Source organism: Saccostrea cucullata, unplaced genomic scaffold (genome assembly GCF_032062105.1).
Source record: "Saccostrea cucullata isolate Sc308-1 unplaced genomic scaffold, CSIRO_AGI_Scuc_v1 ctg165, whole genome shotgun sequence".
Taxonomy (NCBI): Eukaryota; Metazoa; Mollusca; class Bivalvia; order Ostreida; family Ostreidae; genus Saccostrea; species Saccostrea cuccullata.
This window is the reverse complement of record NW_026932023.1, coordinates 123,054-131,006: the sequence shown is the minus strand read 5'-3', so window position 1 is coordinate 131,006 and position 7,953 is coordinate 123,054. Positions and strand designations below refer to the sequence as shown.

General features: G+C 33.3%; 1 long non-coding RNA gene across 1 annotated transcript; it reads right to left on the bottom strand.

Annotated features, from left to right (window-relative positions):
- Positions 1 to 4,443: 4,443 nt before the first annotated feature.
- LOC134234280 (uncharacterized) lies at positions 4,444 to 7,313 on the bottom strand. Its single transcript, XR_009985148.1, has 3 exons — positions 7,270 to 7,313; positions 5,582 to 5,650; positions 4,444 to 4,841 (listed from the first exon to the last, which is right to left on the bottom strand). It is a non-coding gene; the product is annotated as an uncharacterized LOC134234280 (long non-coding RNA).
- Positions 7,314 to 7,953: the final 640 nt, after the last annotated feature.

Here is a 7,953-nt window from a genome sequence, read left to right as displayed (position 1 = left end):
AAAAAAAAACAGACATAAACTTAAATTATTTCAGCTGGGGTTGAGTTGACTTCTTAAATATGCTTATTATCTTCATATCTATCACTTTTCATTCCAACTCAGCACATATTTTTAAAATTATCTTAGAATCGTTAAAAAAAACAAGACAGTTTATATAATAAATTTTTGGAGTGTCTAATGTTTTGTGTGTCATAACAGAGAAGGAAGAGTAAGGTTTCCCGATCCTTCCACATTTGAAAACATCTTCGGCTGACGCAACATTGAAATGATGTAGCGATGCTGCTCCAGGTCGATAGACATTATGCATGTTGATGATTTCACTGTTACTAATCTAATTACCCTATAAATTAGAAAATCTGCACATTTGTTTTATTTGATCTTTATAAAACGTTAGTGAATTTTCATGAATTTACCTCTGTCAATGTTGTGCCCTCACCCCCCCCCCCACCCCGGAACCACTGACCCTGGGGGCACATATTTCAAAATTCTGGAAATTTTATCATAAATTTTATTTCATGATAAATGGTTGATTAATACCAAAAAGCAGATTTAAAAGCATTAATTTATTTTCAGACTATGTAACCCCCAACCCCATCCCAAGGACCCCTGACCCAGGGGCCCCGAGATTAACCATTTTGGAAGAGGCACCTTTCATCATCATTAATATACTCATATACTAAGAACATTGGCATATAATACCCAGGAGCAAAGGAAAAGATTTTCAAAGAATTCATGCATTTTTACTATATAATCATTAGAGCCCTGCCCTAACACCAGAACCCCTGACCCTGGAGCCGTGAAATTCACAAATCTGGAAGAGGCATCCTTTCTCTTTATAACTATGTACATAGTTCACTGGTTAAATACCCAGAAGCAGAGGATAAGATTTTTAAAGAATTAATGTATTTCCAATATACAATCAATAGAGCCCCACCCTAACACCAGAGCCCCCAACCCAGGGGCCAGAGAAATTCTTGCTTATCATAACTATGTACTTGGTTAGTTTGTTTAATACCCAGGAGCAGAGAAAATTTAAAAAGCATTTTATGCATTTTCACTAAATAATTAATAGGGTCCCGCCCTACCACAAGAACCCCTGACCCCGGGGCCATGAAATTCACAATTTTGGAAAAAGCAGTCTTATTCAACATAACTATGTATACTTGTCAAAATTTTTAAGTCCCCACTTTTATTATTTCAAAAAATTAAAACCTTAACATCAATTTACTAGTTGCTTACAAATTATTAATTTGTCTTTAATTTGCAATGCTTACCTGTCAAGGCAAAAAAAATTGTAATTGCATGTGTAATTACTCCACTGTGACCATTTTCATTAAAAAGCATGAAGTTTGAGCGCCATAAGTTTTACAGGTGTATTTTTCATATTTTTTATTTCTGAGTGCTCTCCATCTTTAATTGTTAATGAAAAACAGAAAAAATGCTTCATCAAAATGCGGTGTATGACTACAAAGCAATGTGCAAGTGAAGTTGAAATGGCCCAAGCTGGTCATAGTTATCGAGAGTTTTGTTTCCTTTTACTGTGTATCTTTATTTTACTTAAAACCTTTATAATTATCACCCGAAAGACCTACAAAGCATACCTTTCTTCCTTACAATCATTACAAATCACTAGATTTTTAACAAACACCACAAAACCCATCCTAGAGTTTATCCCGAAAAATCAATGGGACCAGAACCAGCAGTGCCCTCCCCTCAATGTCAAACTGGAGGAGTGGGGAATGCATGTAAGGAGAAGTTATATAACTATTGTTGGCAGGGCACAGACAATTTTGGTAAGCCCCCTTGTCATTTTTGGAAGAGGCAGCCTTATTCAACATAACTATGTTTTATTTAATGCCCAGGAGCAGAGAAAAAGATTTTCAAAGAAATAATGCATTTTCACTGTATAATCTATTTAGCCCCACACTAGCACTAAAACCCCTGACCCCAGGGCCATGAATTTCACAATTTTGGTAGAGGACTCAATGCTGATGACAATCATGCCAACAGTTTGACTGCTTGATGTCCAGGAGTAAAGAAGAAGATTTTTAAAGATTGCATTAATTTTAGCAATAGACCTACTGGATATAGTATATATGTAGGTTGGAAATGTAGGGCTATGCCCATCACCATGATTTTACAGGTCTAATATTAGCCATTAAAACGGTTTACATAAGACACATATAAAAATTTCCACACATAAATATAAAATAAGTACTTTTCCGAAAGATATTACTAGATATTTTACATCAGACAAAAGTTATACGTAAAAATAACTTCAGGTAATATTTCTAGTATATATACATATACCAACAAATGTTTCTCAAGACCATAAAAAGTTTGTTCTTGAGTAACTTTTGTGATGCAGTTCTTTACCAGATTTCCCCTCTTCTTATATCAATTGTGGCCCCTTACCACCCCCCTCCCCCCCCCCCCCCGTCCCGTATTTTTTAATAATTTAGAGGAAGATAAGTTTCAGCTTTCCTGGCCCACTGGCAGAAGGAGATTTTTCCTATATATTTCTATATAAAAATCGGATTCCCTATTGTGGCCCAGCCTTACCCGGGGGGTCATGGTTTTAACAATTTAAAATCTACACTATCCCAGGATGATTTCACTTATGTTTCAGCTATCCTCGCCCACTGGTTCTTGAAAGGAAGATTTTTAAAGATTATTCCTATGTATAAATTTGTTTTGTTTTGTTTTTCTTGTTAAGCTTTTAAATTTTTGGCCAAATGGTTATTGGATTTTTTTTTTCCTTTATATTTCTATGTAAAACTTGGATTTCCTATTGTGGCCCTGCCCTACCCCGGAGGTCATGATTTTTACAATTTAGATTCTTCACTACCCAAGGATGATTCCATATTAATTTCAGCTTTTCTGGCCAAATGAAAATTTTTAAATTTTTCCTATATATATAAAACTACTTCCTATTGAAAATTTAAAATCAAATATGTTCCATATTATTTTCAGTGACTGGTTCTTGAGAAGAAGATTTTTCAAGATTTTTCCTTTATATATTTCTATGTAAAACTTGGATTTCCTATATATGGATGAATTCAACAATTTAATCTAGCCTTTGCTTTACATATTTTATTTAGATATTTTTCATATATTTCTGTGTAAAACTTGGATTTACAGCACACTTTTAAATAGAAAGCATCTAATCTGGATATAAAGGATTTTTTTTTTCCTTTTCTTTGAAAAAATTCATATAAAATTAATAAGAGCTAATATTGGTCTTTCAATGTTGAGAAGAAGTTGAAAATTTTTAAAAAAGATGACACAGAGATGTTTAAAATAACAATTGGTGTGGCATTTTTCCTTAATAACTGATATTACTCTGAATAAAGTTTAGGCAATAATTTACGTTAATTTTGCTTTGTTTTTCTTGTTAAGAAATTTCTGGGTTGGATTTTTTTTAACTAAGGTGAACCCCTCATAAAAGAATGTCCATAAGGTTTTTTGAAAATTCACATACAAAAATAAAAATTTAATATGTGTGACACAATAAAATTAAATACAGTTGGCAGTGAAATGATAAATATGATCAGCCTTTCTTTATATATTTTAAGATATTCATAATTCATTTACAGCAAACTTTTGAATCAAAGCATCTAATATATAAAATTTTTTTTTCTCTCTATAAAATTAATAAGAGCTAATATTGGTCTTTCAATGTTGAGACCATTGTTTAAAAAAGATGACACAGAGATCCAAAAATTACTCTGAATACATGTACTTCAGAAAGAAACAACGATTAAAAGATGTCCATAAGGCAATGACAACAAAATAAATTTAATATACACAATAAAATTAAATACAGTGAGTGAAATGAAAATATGAGCAGATGAAATAATAAAATAGTGGCAGTCTTATAACTTCTCTCTATAGTGAGCAGGTATAAGGGAGATATTCACACAAAAATTTCAATATACATGTACTTTGATATTCACTGCAAATATAAACTACGACAGACAGACAGACAGACATGTAATCTATAGCTACCCTGACTACCTATCATATACATGTGAATGTACATGTGACTAAGAAGGGCAAGGGGGGGGGGGGGGGTGGACATTACCTGTACCTATTATGTACATTTTCCCACAGCTACCACAGCTCTGTCAACATATGTTCAGTCAGCAGTTGTCAAAAAAATATGCATATGTATCATGCAGTGCAGTGCAAAGGTGTTAGTATAAGAATCTGAATTTTAAAACTATATATATCAATTACCAATACAATAAGGACAGGGCACAAATGTTTTGTTTTCAATTTACATGTAAGTCTATATAGAGTAGATAATAATACAAAACAGACAGACGAACATAAAAACAGGCAGACGAACATAAAAACAGACATCCGAATCACTATAGCTATATATACCCTTCAACTTTTAAAGCAGGGGTATAAAATTCTTAACTAGTATATATATACTGGTTAGGTAAACAAGTGCTGTATGGTAGACTCTCTTACCAATACCTGGTGGAATAATTCCGAATGAATCACCACAGAAATCACAATATAAAATCACAGTCCACAATGTTGATCACTAATATTGTACTTAGGCTAAAGTCAGCCAGCACAAAACTCTCACTTTGACAGTTAAAACATATTGTAGCTCTCACAAAAAGGAAGGTAGAGGTTGACCATCATTTATCAGCTAACTGCTTTATCCTGTGTTAAGGCACCATCCATCATAAACAACCAACTAGAGCACCAAATGTAGTAGTAAGTCTTATGTGAAGAATGTAACACACAGATAATTATGGGTCCATTATTCATTTGATATTGCAGTGTTGGTGTGGATGGATTCAGACGTAGTGGTCTCAATAGCCCTATAATAGGAATAAACAATATTTTAAAAGCATAAACTAAACAACTGATGCTCCCACATGGTAGAATAAATGGTAATCTGTTTCTGAGATGCTCCAAAGGTCAAGGTCAAAAGATTAAATTTGTGATATCCAAAAGAAGGTCTTGTTACTTAGAATACACCTGTGAAATATGAAATTGTTCAAAAGTTATGACCAAGGTTAAATTTTTTAAAACTCAGGGTCAAACTCTTAGGCCAAAGTCAAAAGTATATATACCCACTGAAGGTTTAGTCAAATATTAATAAACATTTTAACCTAGCCCCAACTCAAGGCTTGATATTCATTACATCCAGGTCTTGTAAAAGAACCCTGTCCCAATTGAACATTAACTCTTTTTCCCAAAATTTCGCTAAAAAAACACCCAAATTATAGGCAAATTAAATATTTTTGTCCTTTTCATCATACAAAAAACTTGAATTTTAAGAATTTAAGGATTTATTAATATGTGAATAGGGTACAAGCCTTCAAGGTTTTGCTTTTTTTAAACATTAAAACTTTATTCAAGGGAAATGCCATAGACCCATATGCACCCACTCAAAATTTATGGGCAAGGTTAATTTTTTGCATACAAACAGGCAGAGTGAAGGTTTCTTTTTAACAGCAATTGTAACGCCATTTTGTTTATAATATTATGATCCGCCGCTGTAGATTAAGTCACAACAGTACTTTTTTCAATTTATTTAAGGTTTTACTAACTTTACCTTGACTGTGCCTGTCTGTTCCTTCCCAAATCTGTTCATATGCTGGAAGATGTCAGTCATCTTTGACAACTAAAATAGATCATAAAGAAATAAAAACACTGATACCCTGTATGGCAGTTTAAGACTGAGGTTGAAGTTACCCAAATGCATGTCAAAATTTAAGACCAAAAGGTCAAAATTGTTGGTATCAAGAGTAAGGTCTTTTAACAAGGGAAACGCCAAAAGCTGTAGTATTTACAGTTTAATGCCCTGTTCACACGGAGAGTTTAATTCGAATTAAACATAAAGTTACTGCGAATTAGCTTCGCTCAGTGTTCACACAGAGAATTTAATGCGAATTAGTTTAATTCGAATTAGTTTACTGCGCATTAAATTACTTCGCATTAGCTCCGTGTGAACGTTAAGTGAAGCTAATTCGAATTAAATTCTGACGCATGCGTAATGGCAAAATTTAGTCAAATACCACTTGTCGATGGTCAGGTATAGGTACTTGTGCTATTTTTGAGCGAAAAACTAAGGAAAAGTTTGTTAATCATTAAAATGTGTGTACAGACACTGTGACATTATGTCAAATGGATCTGCTTCTGAAGATGATGTGATTTGCAAATGACGTCATAATAGCCGTACTGACGCCGGGCTGCAGAAGTAAAATTTTAATTCGCATCAGTTTACTTCGCATTAGCTGTTGTGTGAATGCAATTTAATTCGCATTAGTTTGATTCGCATTAGTTTACTTTGCATAAATTTTTTGCGAATTAACCTCTCAGTGTGAACAGGGCATAAATGTCATGGCCAAGGTTAAAGTTTTTTACAAAGTGGGCCAAACTTAAAGGTCAAGGTCAAAAGGTCAAATTCTTTTATGTCAGTTGAAAGGTCTAATCACTATAAATACATGTAAAGTATGAAAGCCCAAGCACCAATTGTTCATAAGATATGGCCAGGTTACAGTTCGTTTTTTTTTTTTTTTTTGTTAAAGTGGGTCAAAATCTATGGTCAAGGTCAAGGGGTCAAATATGGTGGTACCCAAACTGCCAAAGAAAGGTCATGTCAAAAGGAATACACCTGTGAAATAAGAAAGCAATATAGCGCCCCATCAAATAAAACATTATGGGTAAAGTTAGTTTTTGTTGACAAAGACAAACAGATAAACAGACAGATGGACGGACAGAACAAAATATATACCACTAAATCTTGATTACAGCGGCATAAAAATTAACAATAAACTTACAAGGTATGCATATTACAAGGACAATAGCTCTTGCTATCTCCTTTCATTTTGAATTAATTTACAAGTTATTTCCCTTGATTGCATAAAAGTATAAATTTAAACATTAATTTTGAAAATTAATATTATTTATATATAATATTACGTAATATATACATTTCGATGTAACTGTTTCACATTACATTTACGTTTGATAAAAACATTATACTTCACATGATTACATGTATCAAATAATCACCTGTTTCACTGGCGGATTTAGAGGGGGACCAGCCCCCCCCCTTCTTTGTGTCCAAAATAAGCATAAGATTTTATAAATTTGTGGCTGTAAGCCCCTACCCCGACCCCAAACTGCCCACCCCCTTGAAGATTTTTTGCTCCGTCACTGTGTTTATGGAGCGAGGCAAACTCAATAAAGCTGCACGAATATGTCTGTTATACTATACATACATACATACATAGGTACCAATAATCTGTCAGGTTTCAGGTTTGTCAGGATGGTTCTAATATCATCTGTTTTTGAAAGTGGGGGGGCAGGTTTTTTTTTACAGGTTTGTCAGGATGGTTTTTTTCAAAACCAACTATCTTTCAATTCAAACTTTTTGGCATAACACTACACTCTGACATACAGTAAGCTTAACATATACACTAATTAGAGCTTTCCTCAAAGAAACCTGTCTTTTTGATGAACAAAGGCAGTTCACCAATAGCGGGAAAAATTCTTAAGTAAGCCTATTGGTTCTTCAAACCACATGACATGTATCACATGTCAGAATTTGGCCAAATAGGTAAAATAGCCATAGGCAATATACTGCGGATTGAAAGAGCAATGATTATTCAATAGCCCAGAAAGAATAGGGCAATACATGAATGTATATTCAATTGCGTTTCAACTCAAATCAACGAAGGATTTAGAAGGGGGCCAAGCCACCACCACCCTCCCATTTTGATGTCTTAAATATACAAAAGATTAAATAAATTAATTTTTTGTGTTACTCAGGTTATTAGTTTAAATTCAAAATATCTTGGAAAATTATCAGTAGGTAAGGTACCTTGCGTATGTCCTTAATTTTAGAAAAAAGATATTATAATAATAATAATAATAATTTTACATACTTCTTTCGAAAAACTTCAATTGATTACCCGGTAA